This window comes from Triticum urartu, chromosome 2A (assembly GCF_056163025.1).
Source record: "Triticum urartu cultivar PI428250 chromosome 2A, HENAU_Tu73, whole genome shotgun sequence".
NCBI classification, from domain to species: Eukaryota; Viridiplantae; Streptophyta; class Magnoliopsida; order Poales; family Poaceae; genus Triticum; species Triticum urartu.
In genome coordinates, this window is record NC_141874.1 from 631,362,744 (window position 1) to 631,385,116 (window position 22,373).

At 42.6% G+C, this 22,373-nt stretch overlaps 1 long non-coding RNA gene across 8 annotated transcripts; it reads right to left on the bottom strand.

Annotated features, from left to right (window-relative positions):
- Nucleotides 1-9,261: 9,261 nt before the first annotated feature.
- On the bottom strand, nt 9,262-16,944 carry LOC125539293 (uncharacterized). 8 transcript variants are annotated; one of them, XR_015617174.1, is made up of 7 exons: nt 16,268-16,944; nt 15,655-15,783; nt 14,099-15,511; nt 13,668-13,779; nt 12,776-12,885; nt 11,815-11,941; nt 9,262-10,952 (listed from the first exon to the last, which is right to left on the bottom strand). It is a non-coding gene; the product is annotated as an uncharacterized LOC125539293 (long non-coding RNA). The 8 variants fall into 8 exon arrangements; XR_015617170.1 differs by adding an exon at nt 12,489-12,587 and having other exon boundaries at nt 11,815-11,923; nt 13,668-15,511; XR_015617169.1 differs by adding an exon at nt 12,489-12,587 and having other exon boundaries at nt 13,668-15,511.
- Nucleotides 16,945-22,373: the final 5,429 nt, after the last annotated feature.

The window sequence follows — 22,373 nt, forward strand, 5'->3', positions numbered from 1 at the left end:
CATGAGTCAGTCAAGGGGTACAAGAGTGATCCAAGAATGGATCACAGGACAGCGGTCAAAGTTATCCTTAGTAACTAGTGGACTAAGGAATTTTCTCGATTATGGAGGTGGTAAAAGAGTTCGTCGTAAAGGGTTACGCCGATGCAAACTTTGACACTAATCCAGATTATTCTGAGTAGTAAACTGGATTCGTATAGTAGAACAGTTATTTGGAATAGCTCCAAATAGAACGTGGTAGCTGCATCTAGGAGATGACATAGAGATTTGTGAAGCACACACGGATCTGAAAGGTTCAGACCCGTTGACTAAAACCTCTCTCACAAGCAACATGATCAAACCCAGAACTATTTGGGTGTTAGTCACATGACGATGTGACCTGTGAGTGTTAATCACATGGCGATGTGAACTAGATTATTGACTCTAGTGCAAGTGGGAGACTGTTGGAAATATGCCCTAGAGGCAATAATAAACTAGTTATTATTATATTTCCTTGTTCATGATAATCGTTTATTATCCATGCTAGAATTGTATTGATAGGAAACTCAGATACATGTGTGGATACATAGACAACACCATGTCCCTAGTAAGCCTCTAGTTGACTAGCTCGTTGATCAATAGATGGTTACGGTTTCCTGACCATGGACATTGGATGTCATTGATAACGGGATCACATCATTAGGAGAATGATGTGATGGACAAGACCCAATCCTAAGCATAGCACAAGATCGTGTAGTTCGTATGCTAAAGCTTTTCTAATGTCAAGTATCATTTCCTTAGACCATGAGATTGTGCAACTCCCGGATACCGTAGGAGTGCTTTGGGTGTGCCAAACGTCACAACGTAACTGGGTGGCTATAAAGGTACACTACGGGTATCTCCGAAAGTGTCTGTTGGGTTGGCACGAATCAAGACTGGGATTTGTCACTCCGTGTGACGGAGAGGTATCTCTGGGCCCACTCGGTAGGACATCATCATAATGTGCACAATGTGATCAAGGAGTTGATCACGGGATGATGTGTTACGGAACGAGTAAAAGAGACTTGCCGGTAACGAGAAAGAACAAGGTATCGGGATACCGACGATCGAATCTCGGGCAAGTATCGTACCGCTAGACAAAGGGAATTGTATACGGGATTGATTAAGTCCTTGACATCGTGGTTCATCCGATGAGATCGTCGTGGAACATGTGGGAGCCAACATGGGTATCCAGATCCCGCTGTTGGTTATTGACCGGAGAACGTCTCGGTCATGTCTGCATGCTTCCCGAACCCGTAGGGTCTACACACTTAAGGTTCGGTGACGCTAGGGTTATAGAGATATTAGTATGAGGTAATCCGAAAGTTGTTTGGAGTCCCGGATGAGATCCTGGACGTCACGAGGAGTTCCGGAATGGTCCGGAGGTAAAGAATTATATATAGGAAGTCCTGTTTCGGCCATCGGGACAAGTTTCGGGGTCATCGGTATTGTACCGGGACCACCGGAAGGGTCCCGGGGGTCCACCGGGTGGGGCCACCTGCCCCGGGGGGGCCACATGGGATGTAGGGGGTGTGCCTTGGCCTGTATGGGCCGAGGGCACCAGCCCCAAGAGGCCCATGCGCCAAGAGAGAAAAAAAAGGGGAGAGTCCTAAAGGGGGAAGGCACCTCCGAGGTGCCTTGGGGAGGATGGACTCCTCCCCACCCTTGGCCGCACCCTTCCTTGGAGGAAGGGGCAAGGGCTGCGCCTCCCCCTCTCCCTTGGCCCTATATATAGTGGGGAAAAGGAGGAGCAAACCAACCAAAGGCCTGGCGCCTCCCTCTCCCTCCCGTGACACATCTCCCTCCTCCTGCAGCGCTTAGCGAAGCCCTGTTGGAATCCCGCTACTTCCACCATGCCGTCGTGCTGCTGGATCTCCATCAACCTCTCCCTCCTCCTTGCTGGATCAAGGCGTGGGAGACGTCTCCGTTCCGTACATGTGTTGAACGCGGAGGTGCCGTCCGTTCGGCACTAGGATCATCGGTGATTTGAATCACGACGAGTACGACTCCATCAACCCCGTTCTCTTGAACGCTTCCGCGCGCGATCTACAAGGGTATGTAGATCCACTCCTCCCTCGTTGCTAGATGACTCCATAGATAGATCTTGGTGACACGTAGGAAAATTTTGAATTTATGCTACGTTCCCCAACACTATCGACCACCGATACAACTCTACGCATGCTTAACGTTCACTTTACCTAGAACAAGTATGAAACTAGAAGTACTTTGTAGGTGTTTTTGGATAGGTTTGCAAGATAATAAAGAGAGCGTAAATAAAAATTAGGGGCTGTTTAGATAAAGAAACAACTAAGTTAGTTTTAGTAAAGAGCTTTTTGGTTACGAGAAAGTTATTTGTCCCTAGGCAATCGATAATTAGACCGGTAATCATTATTGCAATTTTATATGAGGGAGAGGCATAAGCTAACATACTTTCTCTACTTGGATCATATGCACTTATGATTGGAACCTTAGCAAGCATCCGCAACTACTAAAGATCATTAAGGTAAAACCCAACCATAGCATTAAAGTATCAAGTCCTCTTTATCCCATACGCAAACAACCTACTTACTCGGGTCTGTGCTTCTGTCACTCACGCCACCCACCATAAGCAAATCATGAACATATTGCAAACCCTACAGCGGGAATCCCTCACGCTTGCGCGACACGGAGAGCACCATAGGACAGCACCAATAATAAAACATGCAACTCAAACCAATCACGATCATCAAATAACCCATAGGACAAAACGAATCTACTCAAACATCATAGGATAGCCATACATCATTGGGAAATAATATATAGCGTTGAGCACCATGTTTAAGTAGAGATTACAACGGGTAAAAGAGGGGTTACATCGCTGCATAGAGGGGGGAAGAGTTGGTGATGATGGCGGTGAAGTTGTTGGTGAAGATTGCGGTGATGGTGATGTTCCGGTGGCACTCTGGTGCCACCGGAAGCGAGGGGGAGAGAGCCCCCTCCTTCTTCTTCTTCCTTGACCTCCTCCCTAGATGGGAGAAGGGTTTTCCCTCTGGTCCTTGGTCTCCATGGCATGGGAGGGGAGAGAGCCCCTTCGAGATTGTATCTGTCTCTCTCTGTTTCTGCGTTCCCAGATTCTACCCTTTCACCGTTTCTTATATTTCCGGAGATACGTAACTCCAATTGGGCTGAAATTTTAACACGATCTCTATCCAGATATTAGATTTATTGTGGCGAAAGAATGGCACCGACCGCCTTACGGGGTGGCCACGAGGGTCAGGGGTGCGCCCAGGGGGTGGGGCGTGCCCCCCTGCCTCGTGCCCCACTCGGGAACCGTCTCGCGTGGATTTTTCTTCCATATTCTCCGAATATTCCAAAAATAATATCCGTCCGTTTTTATCCCGTTTGGACTCTGTTTGATATGGATATTCTGTGAAACAAAAAAATGCAACAAACAAGAACTGGCACTGGGCACTGGGTCAATATGTTAGTCCCAAAAATAGTATAAAAAGTTGCCAAAAGTATATGAAAGTTGTAGAATATTGGCATGGAACAATCAAAAATTATAGATACGACGGAGGTGTATCAGCCTCCGGTTAATAGGTTAGTCCCAAAAATAATATAAAAGTGTACAAATAAGCCCATTAAACATCCAAAACAGAATATATAATAGCATGGAACAATCAAAAATTATAGATACGTTGGAGACGTATCAGTGATACGTCTCCGTCGTATCTACTTTTCCAAACACTTTTGCCCTTGTTTTGGACTCTAACTTGCATGATTTGAATGGAACTAACCCGGACTGACGCTGTTTTCAGCAGAATTACCATGGTGTTATTTTTTTGCAGAAATAAAAGTTCACGGAATGACCAGAAAATCAACGGAGATAATTTTTGGAATATATAAAAATACTAGAAGAAGAATCCACGTCAGGGGGCCCATACCCTATCCACGAGGGTGGGGGCGCGCCTACCCCACCCCCCTGGGCGCGCCCCCGGCCTCGTGGGCCCCCTGATGCTCCACCGACGTCCATCTTGACTCCATATATTCACTTTCGGAGAAAAAACCAGGGAGAAGGATTCATCGCGTTTTATGATATGGAGCCGCTGCCAAGCCCTAATCTCTCTCGGGAGGGCTGATCTAGAGTTCGTTCGGGGCTCCGGATAGGGGAATCCGTCGCCATCGTCATCATCAACCTTCCTCCATCATCAATTTCATGATGCTCACCGCCGTGCGTGAGTAATTCCATCATAGGCTTGCTAGACGGTGATGGGTTGGATGAGATTTATCATGTAATCGATATAGTTTTGTTAGGGTTTGATCCCTAGTATCCACTATGTTCTGAGATTAATATTGCTATGACTTTTCTATGCTTAATGCTTGTCACTAGGGCCCGAGTGCCATGATTTCAGATCTGAACCTATTATGTTTTCATGAATATATGTGAGTTCTTGATCCTATCTTGCAAGTCTATAGTCACCTATTATGTGTTATGATTCGTTAACCCCGAAGTGACAATAATCGGGATACTTACCGGTGATGACCGTAGTTTGAGGAGTTCATGTATTCACTATGTGTTAATGCTTTGGTCTGGTACTCTATTAAAAGGAGGCCTTAATATCCCTTAGTTTCCAATAGGACCCCGCTGCCACGGGAGGGTAGGACAAAAGATGTCATGCAAGTTCTTTTCCATAAGCACGTATGACTATATTCGGAATACATGCCTACATTACATTGATGAACTGGAGCTAGTTCTGTGTCACCCTATGTTATAACTGTTGCATGATTGATTGCATCCGACATAATTATCCACCATTGATCCATTGCCTATGAGCTTTTCATATATTGTTCTTCGCTTATTTACTTTTCCGTTGCTACTGTTACAATCACTATAAAACCAAAATATTACTTTTGTTACCGTTACCACTACTATCATATTACTTTGCTACTAAATACCTTGGTGTAGATATTAAGTTTCCAGGTGTGGTTGAATTGACAACTCAACTGCTAATACTTGAGAATATTCTTTGGCTCCCCTTGTGTTGAATCAATAAATTTGGGTTGAATACTCTACCCTCGAAAACTGTTGTGATCCCCTATACTTGTGGGTTATCAATTGGTTCAATGCAAAGGTGGATTCCCTAGGAACCAACTTCGGCGGCTACGCCGCCCTGAAGCGGCTGACCGTCCATTCACACATCATGATCGAGGTTATATAAGCCATGCTCCGGCGCCGTCCACAACACACTCACCGCATCGCTCCGCACCTTCATCCTGACCTCCCCTCGTCCTCTAACTTTGACAATGGGCAAGTCATGGGCCTCGGCGCCGGCAGGCGAGGGCTCTAGATCGGGCTCCAGAGGGTCATGGCCACGCCGCCCTCGAACTCCGGGGCCGTCGTCCTCATCAGCAACCAGCTCTTCCGCAAAGGGGGAGATCGTCATCTCCTCTAGCAATGAGGAGGACCAGCCGCCGCAGGAGTAGTCGATGGCACATGACGTGGTGTACATCATGAATGGCGCGGGGTATGAGCAGCTTTAGGATCAAAAGTATGTCTAGAGGGGGTGATTAGACTACTTGACCTAATAAACACTTATCATTTTCCTAATTTTAGTTGTAGGTAGGTTTTATCAATTCTACCAAGTCAAGCAACACTCTACACATACAAGTCTAAGAGTTGAGTAGCTGCTACTTCTTGAGCTTGTGTTGGTTTTTCGCTTGAAGATGAAAGGGCGATGCTGCAAAGTAGAGATAAATATTTTCCTCAGTTGAGAACCAAATTATCAATCCAGTAGGAGGAGCACACAAGTCTCTAATAATCACCTACACAAACAAACAGATACTTGCACCCAACGCGATAAAGGAATTGTCAATCCCTTCACGGTTACTTGCAAGGATAAATTTTGATAGTGATAGATACAAAAGATAAGTAAAAGTGTGTTTTATGTTTATTTATAATGCGGTTATTTGGTGGGCCTTTCGCGGTGTGATTCTGTGTTATCCACTAATCAACCCATATTTATGTGGGGAAATTTTTGCGTGGATGGCTACATGTACTATATTCATGCTATAGTATCGCATGGTGGCGCTTTTTTCTGGGTGATGGGAGTCTACATGGGGTTGATATGTTTTTATAGGCCGGTTTCTGCTATTTGATTTTTAAAAAATTGTTGGCCCGATCAAAATCGTAAACCAAATCCAAAATTGAATACGTGAATCGTATGAAAGAACTTTAAAATTAGATAATATAGAGAAATTAAATAATTAGATGAGAGAGCTCCTTGAGAAATTGTTGATCAGCTCAAAATTGGGTGACTCAATTCTAAATTGAAGCCTCAATTAATTGTGAAGCTTTAAAAATTAGGAAGCATAGTGTACTACTAGCTAAACCCGTGCGGCGGCACACCGCGCCCTATTTTTTACATCATATGTATATATACTGCATCTATCTTGTCTGGTGAGTTTGAACTTCAAATGGAAGCCTATGTTGTAACTATAAAAGGCAATTCATGGATAGATAGCCTACCGCACGCCCCGTTGATATGTGGTGTGCATATATGTTGTCTTTGTTTTATCTAATGAATTTCAATTTAGAATGAGAGAATTACATAGATAATGTTGTAATTACAAAAGGAGACGTCAAGCTTAGATGCAATACATTTTGAGGACCGTGCTAACCACCAGTTGACTGGTGGTTAGTAACAGATCCGGACGACCTTCGATCGATCCTCCCGCTCGTCCTGCTGCGTTGTTCCTCCCGCTTCCCCGATTTTTTTTCTTCTAGATTTTTTCCCATGGATTTTTATTCTCACCTCGGTTCATAGACTTTTCTCACTTGTCTGGTTTTATATCAACTAGTCTAGAAGCGGAGAAAAAGAACTCGCCCTGCTGCGTCGTTCCTCCCGCTTCCCCGATTTTCTTTCTTCTAGATTTTTTTCCCACCGATTTTTATTCTCACCTAGGTTCATAGACTTTTCTCACTTGTCTGGTTTTATATCAACTAGTCTAGAAGCGGAGAAAAGGAAATAAAGTGCTTAAAAGGGGACTTGAACTTTGGTCTCCTGAGCAGCTACTACAGCCACCAACCAACTCACCCATATTTTTTTATTGTCCACAATACATAGAGAGGGGTATTTGAACCCTTTTTCTTTCTATCATATTAACAAAAAAACAGTCTTGATAACTTGGAATAAGCAGCCTGATAACTATGACATGACCATCATGGTAACTTCACATAACGCCGTGATAACAAATAACATGACAAAGGTTGACAACTCTATCATTATAATGCTGATAAGTGTGAGAAGCATGCTAATTTTAGCATGGGCAACATGAAAACTTTACACGAAGATTATCAGGATATATTTCAACAACTTTTCCCCCGGTAAAAATTTACTATGGTGTTTGAGTCTACATTATTAGCTACGAAAAATACCACTCTTTTTGCACATAAGTTATGAATTTTGGTTACCGGGGTATATATTCAACAACGAAAAATCATCTGGTCGAGGTTACCATGGTGTTTGTATGTAAATTATCAGGTGTGGATGCGTATATTATGATGTTATTTACACAGAAATTATCGGGCGTATGTTTTCAACACTTTTTTCACCTGGTTCAAAGTTATTGTGGAGTTCGTACCTAAGTTATCAGATATATATAGTGCTTAAATGATCATGTTATCTACACAAAAATTACCGGGGTATATTTTCAACAACAAAAAGCGTCTGGTCAAGGTTACCGGGGTGTTTGTATGTAAGTTATCATATGTGGATGTGTATATTATCATGCTATTTACATAAAAATTATCGGGTGTATGTTTTCAATAAATTTTCACCTGGTTCAAAGTTACCTTGGTATTTGTACCTGTTATCAGGTCTACAGTGCTTAAATAATCATGTTATTTACACAAAAGTTATCGGATGGTTTCAATAACAAAAAGAAAACTGCTGGTAAGGTTAGCACGCCGTTTGTATTTAAGTTATCATGTGTGGATGCATATATTATCATGATATTTTCACATAAGTTATCGGGTGTATGTTTTCAATAATTTTTACCTGGTCGAAGTTATCGCGGTGTTTGTACCTAAGTTATCAGGTCTACGGTGCTTGAATGATCATGTTATTCACACAGAATTTATTGGGGGGTATGTTTTAACAACAAAAAATCATTTGGTAGAGGTTACCACGGTGTTTGCATTTGAATTATGAGATTTGGATGTGTATATTATCATGATATTTACACATAAGTTATCGGGTATATATTTTTAATATTTTTTTCATGTAGTCAAAGTTACCGCGGTGCTTATACCTAAGTTATCAGGTATATGGTGCTTCAATAATCATACTATTTACAAAAAAATACCACGTTTTAGTAAAAAAAATCTGAGTCAAATTTCGTGTAGATATGAAAAGCACATTGCCTTTTAGTTCTTCATGAAAAAGAGACATCAGTGAGATGGTTGCTTAGTTAAATTAACTACTACATCATGCACGGTTCGAATCACTTGGTTGGCAAAAAACTTATCTGAATTTGATTCTACTGTTGGTTTGGCACCTAGGAGCAGAAACTTCATCTTAAAAAAACTGTCTTTCTTATTATTTACGTAGAAGCTGGGCTAGCTCAGTTGGTAGAAGGGCAACGACTTATCTTTGATGGCTTGAGTTCAAATCCTAGGATTGCATTTTATTTTTGTTCTTCTTCTTTGAAAGAGAACGGTTGTGCGAGAGAAAAACGGGACGGGGAAGAGAACTGCGAGAGAAAAACGGGATCAAGAGAAAATATAGGCAAGAGAAAGACGCGAGGATAAGAAAAAACGGGTGGTTCGCTCGCGAACTATCAGGTACCGTTCGATCCAGAATAAACGGAATCCATGTCGTGCGGATCTGTTGTAAATTTTCTGCCGGCAGGAAATTAGCTTTACCGTACATTTATTATTACCACGCGTGGTGTGCCTTAGAAGAAAGTACATGTTGACACCTAGATTAAACGCATTATATTCATTGGTGGGTATATAGACGGTCAGCGATGGGTTGATGAGGGAAGAAAAAAGAACATTGGTCTATTGTTCTCTTGCGTCCATGACGACTGTTATCTTCTTCAGTTGTATCTTATTTGTTTTGTTTCGTCGTCTACTCAAACTAACGATGGACCAGAAACCAAACTGAAGAAATGACAGTGTACCTACAGTACGAATTGTCTTACAACATTATATAGATTAGAATAGCATCACACAACAGAAGTACAATGTCTTTGGTTAACTTGAGATAAACAATAATCAGATCCAATTTGAATTTATATTGGTAGTACAGTGATAATACAGTGATAGTCACAACGAAACATCAAAAGCAAAATGAGTAGCTCTCGGAGAGTTCTCTAGGAACTCAAAATAGTTTTGGAGCACATCTTTTTTTAGGACGTCGATAACTCCCGACCATTCGGTCTGGGAGAACCCCGGTCCGAACGGAAAGGTTCGGCAGGGAGGAGCGATGGAACGAACGATTGTGTCGTTCGGTGTGGTGGAAGGCCAGTCCGAACCCTTTCAGCCTCTTCCCTCAGCACGTGTACGTAAAACCAAAAAAGGGCTAAAAAAGGCCCAGCTTTATAAACAAAAAACAGTCCTTAAAAAATCAAAAAATGACGCTTCTTTTACAATAGAAACACAAAAAATCCTGCTACGTGAGCACATAAAAAACCAGTTAGTGGGTATGTCTTTGATCAAAAAGTTTAAAGAAAAATTCTAATTCCAGGGTCGAAAAAAATATATTTTGCCGTGGTCCGAAAATAAAGTAGCGCAAGGTAAAAAAATCTCAAATTTGGCATGCTTAAAAATATTAAAATTTGCCATGATGTTTTAATTAAAATTGACATGCTTTGTATGGAATTCGAGAAGAAAAACTTATACAGGAAAATTGCTGTGGTGTTTTAATTACACGCAGGCAAAAAAATAAAAACATGGAGAAATTGCCATGAAACAAATTTAAAATTGACCATGCGAAATTGCCATGTATTTAAAAGTAAATTTGCCATGGTAATGAAGTTAAAAAAATTCCATGGCAAAATAAAGTAAAATTCTGACATGGCAAAAATAGAGTAAAATTTGCCATGTATTTAAATTGTAAATTTGCCAAGTATTTTAAGGTAAAATTGTCATGGAAAAAAATATAGTAATTTTTTGACGTGGCAAAGTACAGTGAAAATTGCCATGTATGTTCCAGTAAGATTGCCATGTATGTAAAACTGAAGTTGCCATGGCAATAAAGTTAAAAATTTGCCATGGAAAATAAAGTAAAATTATGACATGGCAAAAATAGAGTAAAATTTCCCATGTATGTAGATATTAATTTGCCAAGTATTTAACCGTAAAATTGCCATGGCAATGAAGGTTAAAAATTGCCATGGCGAAATAAAGTAAAAGTTGACATGGCAAGTAGAAAGCTAAATTTGCCATGCTCCATAATTTTTCTTTATTTTGGCATGGCAAATAAAAGGAGAATTTTTCCATGACCAAAAATTGTAAATTTGACATGGCAAAAAAGAGTAAAAAAAAATTGCATGGCAATGAAAGGATTTTTTTGCCATGTTTGTTAAAGTAAATTTGCCAGGCAAAATGAAAGGGAATTTTTGCCATGTTGTGATAAAGAAAAGTTGACATCACAAAAAAAATTGCATGCCAAAATGAAGCTTGAAATTGCCATGGCAATAAACTAATTTTTTGGCATGCTAGAAAGTTAAAAATTGCCATGTTCTTAAAATATGAAAACCTTATGAAATATTAAAATGCCATCGTGAAAATGCATATTAAATGACCCCGATAAAGGCGTGTCTGTTCGGCCTGCAGACACCCCTACCCGAACGGATCGTTTGGGAGGGCAGGGGCATCGACCGAATGATTTGTTCGAGAGGAAAACGAACCAGCAGAAATGCCCCCACCCACCGGGCCCCTACATGCCTTTTTTCTGTGAAAAAGAAAAAAGAGGCCCATGTTAAGTTATGACTAGTATTAAAGCCCAGTTTTTCTGTAACTAATAAACTACTAGACTTCTGCACGGCAAAATTGCCATGGTCTTTTACCATTCTATGAAAGAAATTGCCATGTTCAAGTTTATGTTTTCATAAATGGCGTAAAAAAAGGAAGAAGTCATAGCAAATCTGCATCTTTACAATAGGAAAAGTTGCCAACACTATGAAGTTCACAAAAAGGAAGAAGTTGCCGTGGCAAGTTTGCCGAGTTTTTATACATCTTAAGTTGCCATGTTTTTGAACATCTTTTGTTGCCATGGCAAGTTTGCCATGTTTTTTGAACATCTTAGTGAAAGAAGTTTGCCATTTTTTTGTACAAACTTAATTACAAAAAAAAGTTTACCATATTTTTGCACATATTAACTTTGCCATGGCAAGTTTGCAAATGTTTTTGACATCTTAAATTGCCATATCAAAAACATATCATAGCAAAATTGTGTAATAAAGAATATTATGATGTCTGCAATACTTATTTGATGCTACCAAGCTACATGGCAAAATGGCCATGATGTTGATATGTTTTCCGCCTTGAAATTGCCATGGACCCAAAAAAATGCAGAACATTTCCAACAAATTTTCATGGACTCTAACAGCCTACATACACTGGCCACTACATTTTCATGGCAATTCCACTACATAAATTGCCATAGCTGCAAAAAATTACACACTGTCCACTGCATTTTAATGGCAAAAAATTCAGTACAAGAATTGCCATAGCTGCAAACATACACTATTCACTGCAATTTCAGCCGAATGAAGCTGTCGTGGGGAGGGGGGGGAATGGAGCAGAAATCTCACCAGCTCTATGTCGACGGCGCTGCCTGTGATCCCCGAACCAGCTCAGCTCCTAGGTCCCCTATTCATGACTGCAGGAACCTCGACGACGCCACTTACTCTGGAAAAATACCTGCGTAACGATGTAAAGCTGACATAATATTATGTCAAAAATCCCGTATGGCGGAAGAAATTCTGGCAAGAGAAAGATATGATAACTCATGTGCTTTAAATGTATCTCACTATGAGAGAAAAGAATGGAGTAACTGAAAGACGCAACCGTACACTTATGGATACGGTGCGCAGCATGATAAGTCATTCCAACTTGCCATTGGAATTATGAATGGAGGGGCTTAAAACCGTCATTCACATTCTCAATAGAGTGCCAAGCAAGTCGGTGCCCAAAACACCGTACGAGCTATGGACAGGAAGGGTGCCCTCCCTACAAAACTTTAGGGTGTGGGGGTGCCCTGCTGAGGCCAAAATGTTTAATCCAAATATTGCAAAGTTAGATCCCAAAACAGTAAGTTGTCACTTAATTGGCTATCCAGACAGATCAAAAGGTTTTCGTTTCTACTGCCTAGACAGCTATACAAAGTTTGTAGAAACAAGACATGCAGTCTTCTTAAAGGATGAAATGATGAGGGGGAGCTTGGTAGCTCGAAAAATTGATCTTGAGGAGAAAAGGGTGCATGCACCTAATCCGATGATTCAGGAGCCATTTTTCTCACTACCAGTTGCAACTCCACCCATGACAACTATGGGGATAGACATGGAACCTGTCCGTCAGCAGCCGACTAAACCCGTTGTTGAGCATGAAAGGGAGGTGCAACAACAAATTTTAGAAGAAGTGCCAGAAATTGAGGCACATAATGTGCCAGAAACTGAGGCCCTTAGAAAGGTCTACATGACCAAGAAAGCCAGCTATTTCTACTGATTTTAAAGTTTATAACACATAAATGGTTCATATGGAAAAAGATCTCACCTTATATGAAGAAGCCATGAGAAGCCCTCATTCATTGATGTGGATGAAGACAATGGAAGACCAAATGAAATCGATGAGTTCCAAAGATGTTTGGGACTTAGAGGAAATTCCTAAAGGAGCCAAAACAGTAGGCTGTAAATGGGTCTATAAAATTAAGTATGACTCCAAAGGAAATATAGAAAGGTATAAAGCATGACTCGTGGCAAAAGGATTTATACAAGGAGAAGGAATAGATTATAATGAGACATTTTCTCCAGTCTCATGTAAGGATTTTTTCAGAATCATAATGACATTAGTTGCTCATTTTGATCTAGAGTTACATCAAATGGATGTTAAGACGGCATTTTCTGAATGGTGATTTAAAAGAAAAGATCTACATGAAATAACCCAAGAGTTTTATCATGGAAGGCAAGGAAACTATGGGATGCCGCCTAAAGAAATCCATTTATGGATTAAAGCAAGCCTCTATACAGTGGTATTTAAAGTTTAATCAACCGATTAATTTTTTTAGATTTAAAGAACATATTGAGGATAAATGGATTTATGCAAAGTTTAAATTTGGGAAATGTATTTTCCTAATCTTGTATGTGGATGATATCCTGCTTGCTAGCAGTGATGTTAGTCTACTACAAGAAACAAAGAAGTTCTTATCCTCAATTGTTGACATAACAGATCTTGGTGAAGCATCATATGTTTTGGGCATAGAAATTCATCGAGATAGGAACAATGAAGTCTTAGGACTGTCGCAGAAAACATATTTAGAAAAGGTTCTTAAAAAGTATAATATGCATGCGAATAAAGTCCCACCAACTCCTATAATTAAGGGTGATAGTTTTGGGAAAATTCCAATATCCCAAGAACCAGTACGAGATCGATCAAATGAAAGCAGTACCATATGCTTCGACAGTTGGCAGCTTACAGTATGCACAAGTGTGCACTCGCCCTGACTTAGTTTTTATCACCGGGGTACTTGGTAGATATTAAGAGAATCCAGGCATGGAGCACTGAAAGATGATAAAAAAAGCATTGTGTTATGCGCAAGGCACAAAGAACTACATGCTAATATACAGGAGAAGTGATTCCCTAGAGATAAAAGGGTATTCAAACGCAGATTTTGCGGGGGACAGAGATGATAGAAAATTCACATCAGGATACATCTTTACTCTCGTTGGGGAGCTATTTCGTGAAAAAGCTCCAAACAGTCGATAGTTGCATCATCCACGATGTATGTAAAATTCATAGCATGCTTCGAAGCCACGGGGCAGGCGATATGGCTAAAGAAATTTGTACCCAACTTGAAAGTGGTAGATTGTATTCACAAACCATTAAAGATGTACTGCGACAACCAACCCGCAGTATTTTACGCTCACAACAACAAGTCGAGTAATACTGCCAAAGCAATAGAGATAAGTTATTATGTTGTGAAAGATAAAGTCCAGGATTAAACTATAAGTCTCGAGCATATAAGAACAAAGGATATGCTTGCGGATCCGCTAATGAAAGGCTTACCACCTAATGTGTTCAAAAAACACTTAGCCGGCATGGGTTTAAGGAAAAACCTTATAATTTCTGGATAGGCCCAAAAGGAACAAAATTTGCTTCTGAACATAACGTATGTTGTAGCTGTATGATTCTAACGGCAATTAAGCTGTGACGATGAAACATGTTCTATGTACCAATATGTGATGAAACAAATAAACTAGAAAGTATAAAGTTAAAAGTAAAGTTGAGATCAAGGGGAAGAATATTAGGTTAATCTTCTCCCGATCGAGCCCAACGGCTCGACGGGTCCTTGACTCGCGCCCTGATCGGGGGTGCCCAACCAAACCATGGTTGGTGGGCCCCTGTGACCCGTGCTATATAAACAGAGGTGAGGGGTCGAGGCACGTTTCACGAGGTTAATCGTTGCCGCAAACCCCACCGATATTCCTTACCGATCTAGGGTTAGCGCGGTGCTCACGGGAAGCACACCACTGCCGCCATCTCACTGCCATCACAGCCGCCACAACATCACCATGGCTGCTGGTTCAAGCTCGCAAGGCAAGGCAGAAGGTAGGTTACCGGATTGATCTAGCCTAGCGATCCAGAGGTTCTATCAGAAACCTGAAGCACGCCTTTCTAGACATGGCAACCTATTGGACGTAGATCCTCTAATCTACTTGACGCCCTTGCAGGCATTATTGCACTTGTGTATGCTTAGTCTACCAGCAGAAGCATTTTTTACATTATTGCACTTGTGTATGTGATGTATAATACTTTACATTAGTAGTGAAAAATTCAGCTAAAAGGGCACACCCCAGCAATCCTCATCTTGTGAATGCTGAGAAACTTCGGTGGTATGAGAAAAAACTGAAGACAACTTCCTTCCACTAGTTTCAGTATATGAAGGCAGCATTAGTTAAGGGATTGTCACATTAGTAGTTAATATGATGGAGTTTGTACATCAAAATACATGTCCACGTATAACTTATTTGCAGGTTTGTATTAACTGATATAGCTCTAGAAAACACACTATTAGTGGGGAGGAGGTGAACAACATTTACCAAAAGCTTAACAATCTAAAATAAATATGTGGTTAAGAATACCATTAACATGCATCTTGCTGCCATTTTATGGATGTTAAGATTACCAAAAAAACCTGGAAAAATAGCTGCAGAACAGGGAAGAGCAAAAGACCTCATGTGAGTTCACCTTTTGTAGTCCATATGCACTTACATAACCAACATATATAGTGACCTGTTGAAACATTAATATTCCTTGTCAAAAGCTCCAAAGCGAAGAAAATCGACAGTCGATTGTGAGGTCTATATGGAATCAAATAACTCCCATAAACTAAGAAAGGCAGAGTAAAACATCAGCCTGGGATTCAAAAAACGAACCCTTGAGTCGTATCCACACCATATGGTACACAATTCCTCTCACGTAAGGTGAGGCTTGTGCATACATACTCAACTTCATCATGGGAACGTGTCTGCTTGTGTACAAAATAATAAAGAACCAATCGAATCCTACACAATGATAAATGCCTGTTTATTATTCTTATAAAACATTATTTTACTTACTGGATAATTACACGAGAAAACATGGAATAAGTACAGCTAGCTCTGTAATTGTAAATGAAATAAGTTCAGTTCTGTATGTACTGGAAAAAATATACAGATTTATCTGTCTTTTTAATGCGGGTTTTACGGATAAAAGGACAACACTTGTACAATCAATCAAAAGTTAGATGACTGCATACACGCCCCATACTACAGACTGTGCTGTCTAGTTTGCAGTTTGCACATCAATATAGACCTAATCATGGCATGGAACTAACAAAAGCTAGCGGCAGATAATACAAAACTGTTACTTCCAAACTAACCCCTCGTTCATTACAGACTTACAGTCACACACCAATTTCAGTTCAAGATGAGCTTCCACATCGCAGCCTGATCGAATAATAAATTCTACAGAGGGAAGAAGGGGGCAAAGGGAATCGTGCATGCTTACAGGTGAACTGCAACTTGCGGGACTGGGTCTCGACGACGCCCTACCTCATGGCCACCACGAAGAGGATCAGATGCTGGTGATGGTCCAATTCAAGGCCATGTATCTCTGGGCGTCCCTCTCAGGCAGCCGCCGGTGCAAGAACCCGGTCAACATCTCGGAAGCCCCATGGAAAGAGCCGCGGCAGTCCTCCTCGACGGTTGGGAAAGAGGATGCCGGGACATCGCCTCCGCTGCTGCTCCGAGACGGAATCATGATGCAGTGATGGAGATGGCCGCCGCTGGTGGCCCCGCCCCAGCCGTGCCCTCCATGCCCGCTTCCCATATGCCATATGGCCACACCGAGAGAAGATGGCGGGGGCGGAGGAGAGGGATGGGGTGGGAAGGAGTTGAGGTAGGGACCGTCGGGGAGAAGGATCTTTTTATAGTCACCTACGACGGTGGGCGGTGGCACCGGATTCGACGGGAGCCCTCAAGAAGAGATGAGAGGATCGAGAGAGCACGGGACACGCGGAGAGAACGGAGAGGAGGAAGAAACCGAGCAAAATATCTCCACGAAGACGCCGCTGCCCATCGGCACCCAAATCGCAAAGCACGACCAAAGCGACACCGATGATAATCAGAAAGCGGCATGACCAATAGCGGCAAGAACAGAAGAAAGCGACGTATCGATTGGGCAACATCGGCCAGGAGACAAACCAACCAATTCAAATACGTAAAAGCATCAAATTCCAACGTGACAGCGACGCAAAATAAGCACGCAAGAACACCGAACACATCAGCCTACCCCACATGCAGTACAAAAGCCCTAAACCAACCAAAGCGATAGCCACACCCGTTCAAAAAATTTGAATCAAAAACCTGTATCCACAATGCCTTTCTACCCCGCCGTGTACCAAAAAAATACCACGCGCCACAACCACAACTCACCATAGGTCACTTCCATCCAAATGTTTGAATCTCAGCACGAAAACCTCACCGGATATAGAGGCTTGGGTATGTAAAAAAATTAAATGGAAGAGCTTTGAGAAATTGTTGACCGATCAAAATTAGGTGACCAAATTCTAATTGGAGACCTCAATTGATTGTGAGGCCTTCAATCCTAGGAAGCTTAGTGATATAGTATATAGAAAGATCGGGTGGTAGCACCGCTTGTTGGTTGTGCCGTGTGCCAGATAGCGTTACTCATGATGTACTAGCAGGCTGTAATTCTGTTTCTGAGGAATAAAGCCCACATTATCCCGCAAAAAAATATGTGTGGCTTGAAAACATAGTAATTCAGTGAATTTTGTGAGATATGAGATAATATTGCTTCAGCATATAGGATTTTTTCATCTAGCAAATCCAGTCATCATGTACGATATTTAGTTCAGTACAAGTGCCGTGTAGTTTCTTCTCACACGTAAGTCCCTCTTCCAGTATGCAGTAGTTCTTCCGGAAATGTGCAGGGGCACTCGTCTGCCAAGTCCGTCGCCCACTCATTTTGCTTTGCAATTCGCACTGGTTCAATCCCGTACAAGGGCATAATAAAAAAATCCCTTAATTTTTTTTAAGTTTCAACGATGAAACTTATGGTTTTTTAACCTAAAACTACCCAGTTTCAACCAATTTCAGAGATATAATTTCAAGTGATTTTTTCTGTCTGACGTAGACACAAAATAATTGATTGTTATTGATCGCTCTTACTACATTTCAACATTGAAACTTAATATTTTTTTAAGTCATCAAATGTATTTCAAATGGGTCTTATTTGAAAGCCCTGGTCACGAGAAACACAGATATGAAAACATAACTTAATTTGGAATTCTTGTTTTAAAAATATTAAACTTTGAAAGTCGGAAGGCAAAATAAAAAAGGGCATCAGGGACATGCGTGCCCCTGCATTTGCGTGCCACAAATCTTCACCCGTAGTTCTTTTAGCGTCAATCACCGGCAAAGTTCTTTTGATTGTTTTTACTACATCGTTCATTTTTTTTAAAAAAGAAGGATGACCCCCGGCCTCTACATCTGGGAGATGCATGCGGCCACTTTATTGATTATTCTCGTTGACCTTACAAAGTATTACAACAATATGCCTGAATCCGCCATCTTGGCAACATATGCCACTACTTCTATCCATATGATGAAGGGATGCTAGCTGGGCCAAATACCCAGACCACTCACCTAAACCTACCATCAAAAGACGGAAGCCCCAGCCGAGCCACATACCGGGTCTGGGGCACAAACCGGTCTGACGCACTCACATGTGTCGTCGCCGCCATCTTCCACAGGTCCGTCTTCAGAGCAGATATTGAGGCTTCTACCGTGTTAGGCCACTCTGCCATCGACGCCACCATGACGCCAGACAGCCACCTCCTCCTGCGCGAGTCCATCTACACGCATCGGGCGCCGAGTCTCCGCTGCGCCACGCCGCCGAGATCCGCCGTCTTCGATGTGGAGGAGGAAACACCGCTCCACCTCTGGGCGCATCGCCGGCCACCTGCCGCGATGTCGTGCAAGTCCAGCTCTGGGAAAGCACGCAGGGAATCACGATCTTCAAGACGACGCCCTCAAGAGGGGAAGCGATGTCATGCCATCATCTGGTTCTGCACCGCAGGTCCTGGGCTTTCACGCGAAGAAAGTGACCCGAGAGCGGAGGAGGTCGGGGAACTCCACAACGGCCCCCAGGAGGAGAGCGACATCCGCAGACACCGCGCCGTCGGTTTTCGCCCGGAGCAACCCTACCTCCGCACCCTCACGCTGCCGGACGAGGATGGGGGAACCCCAGCGCCGCCAGCATGCGAACCCACTGGCCCAAGCACCTCATGCGCGGCGGCGGCGCCATCACCACGCACGACCACCAACCTCACCGCCGGCCGAAGCCAACGGGCCAGATCGGCCGAGCCCGCCACGGCCAGATCTGAAACCTCGGGACGCCGTTGCATCGAGGCAGCCACGAGCAGCCGGAAGCCCATCACCTGCGAGAGGTCGAGGACGCCGCGCCGAGCAGCCGCCACGCCGGCCGGAGACGTCAAGGACGAGACTCCCACAACCACGGGCTCACGCCGGCGACCTAGGCCGCCGAGCGCGCGGAGATCCCCGCCGCCACCGTCCTCCAGCGCGGGCTTCGCCCGGCAGACTCATCCGGCGGCGGCGGGAGGGGGGCGTGATGTAGAGGGGGGCGGCGGCGGCGTTCCTAGGGTTCCCCCGAGCCGCCCTGGGGACGACGCGGGGGTCGGGCGTCCTACTACATCTCGTTCATGCATTTGTATGCACACATCTAAAATCATTCTATGGTGTATGAATTGTCTCTTTGACTCCCACGAATTGTCATTGCCAGGCCCATTGGCTTTGCAATTTATTATATTTTAATCAGTGTGGCATGCTTTTTCCATTTGTTGTTCAGTCCATTATTCGTGTCTCTCGCCGATGCTATGGCTATTGTATTTATTTTTATTGGCATACACTGTGAGGAACGCGAGTTGCTTCGGTGCCACTTTGTCATGGTGGATGAAGGGTAGATGGTTATAGTGAGCATGGCTTTTGAACTGGACATGGTTGGTTTGATTTTCATTTTTGTGCATGTGGTTCTGTTGTTTTAGAAGGAGGTGGGCGGGGACCTTTTTCCCTGTTGTTTCCCAGAAGAAGAAAAAAGATAGTTTAATGGTATAGTTACAAGAAGTAACATAACTTTTCTTTCAGCATCACTTAGTTTTTCTTTTTAAAACAGAGACAAAAGCTTTGCCTCATCTCATTAAATAAGAAGTAATATAGACTTTTGCAGGTTACAGGACCACCCCAAGTCCAAATAAATTTGGCTACTCTCCTGGAATTAAATTGCCCAATAATCTAGCCCCGGTGATGACCCACGTCTTGGCCTCATATTTGATCATCGCGGCCACTCTGGAAGGAAGGGAAGCTTTGGAGCGGAACACCCTAGCATTCCTCTCGTTCCAAATCTCCTAACAGATGAGCATTTGTAGCGAGGTGTTGGCCTTCCTATAGTTTCGAACCATGCCATCATTTGAACACCACCATTACTTGATTGACTGAAAGTTACCCCAACTCGGAGTCGGTCAGTGAATCCCAGCCACTCTAAAACCAGATTCCAAGCTCTAATCGTGTAGCGGCACTAAAACCTGTTTTTGTCTATTTTTTTCTTCATGTCTTGGTTTGTGTTCATTATCGAATTTCCTTGGTGATTTCATACATAAGATAGACATTACATTTGTACATGTCGCCTGATTTCAGTGCCCAGTATGTTGGTTCCATCGTGAAAGCAGACAATCATTATGGTATTTTCATTGTGGTTTTTGGATGCAGGTTATGTATTGGCTTCAAGCTCATTAGCAGCTGTTGTTCACCATGGCATTCCACTGTTGTGTTTTGCTTAGATGAACAACAGACGTCTTATAAAAAGATAAAGGATCAATACTTGCTTTTGCCTTGGTGTTTATAATTTTTGTTTACACTTTTCCATTGGTATTTGTTCTTTTCTATTTGTGTGGGGTTATCCCATGGTTTTTTTGAAGCTACCAGATTTGCTGAGGTTTTTGATTTTGATGTAGGGTAGCTCTATGCAAGGTTCCATGCCCAAAGCACATTTAGAGAAGTTTAGAAGAATATAGCTAAGAGACATGCTTATTCGGCTCCACGACGATGGTGATCACTGAAAGGTCTTCAAGAGTGTTCATCTCTTCAGATCCGGTGGTTAACTTCGGCGGTGAGGTACAAATTATGAACGATGACTTGACGCAAAGGAATGGTTGTGCAGTGGCGGTGGGCGCAACGCTTGTAGCTGTCGGGATCGTGGAAAAGTGGTGGCAGCAACACATTACTGACTTTGATGGTGGTGCAACTAGAGCACCCGGTCTTGAGCCCTGGGGCGGAAGCCTAGGTCAGACCCGAGTGGTTATACCTGGCATTGGCGATGTTTCTTACGTCGTTACCTTGTTGAAGGCATTGCTCGGACATGCTCGGACTGATTCTTCAGGGTGAAAACCTAGATTCTGACCTTGTGGTTGAATCCGGCGACGACGGCGCTTGAGTGTTGCTCCCTTCCTGAAAGCGTTGCTGTTGAAGAACCTCGTCGTCAATGTGGTGTCATGAGATGGTTGGTGCGGATACGGTCTCTGTTCTAGTTTGTCGATCCTAGATCTGATCGCTTTGGGGCTTTTTTTTTCTTTTTTCCCCGCCTACTCATAGCTTTGGTCTTATATGACTTTGCTTGTCGCCGGTGAGTTTTTGCATATGTGTGAGTTGATGTTGGCTGTGTGCATCCTAGTTATGCAGAGGCCGGGTGTGTGCTCATTATGTTATGTATCTTCTTGATACTCCGTTTTGAGTCAATAAAATTCACCCTTTGTCGGAAAAAAAAGAGACATGCTTATTACCTGGATTTTCTGGAGATTAAGGCAGCAAAGGTTTCCTTCGGTGTTATGCCATAGTTTCGTGGCTTGATTGATGAAATGAAAAAAAAATCATAGATCCATTCCGTGCTTGAAAGTAACAGTGCTATATTTAAAGGCTAGGTAATTCTAGAGCATACCGAGTAACATCAATGACCGGACTTACCCTGCAGGTAATTAGCTAAAATTGGTATAGATTATCTTTTTGTTTGTGATTCGTTGGCAATGATGTCTAACTGTTCTTCTTTCATGGTGTCCCCTTCATATTTCTGTAGATGTGATTGTATAGCAGTGGGGGTATCACCAGTTATCACTGTGGATGTGAAAGGATGTCCAACATCGAAGAGAACCTTGCGACCTACTGATACAATGTCAGGCTTGCTTTAATCTGCGATAAACACGGTTTCCAGATTTTTTTTCTTTTATGCATGGTGTCGTGCCTGAATTTCTCATGCCGGTAGCTTCCTTTCTAACTGTGATTTCTTATTTCCAGATAGATAGCTACGAGTGAAAATGTTGAAGCTTTTGATGCAGACGTACTTATTGATTAGTTCCAGGGAGGTTGTGTGGTTGCTTGGTTATATGCTGCACATATAAAATACAAGATTAAATAATAGGTGGGGGCTGCCAATGTGTTACTGGCGATAAAATTGTCAGCCTAGCATGTTTTTTGCTATCTTGAAGTGAGTTATTGTAGAATTGTTCAGATAGAATGTTTTGCTG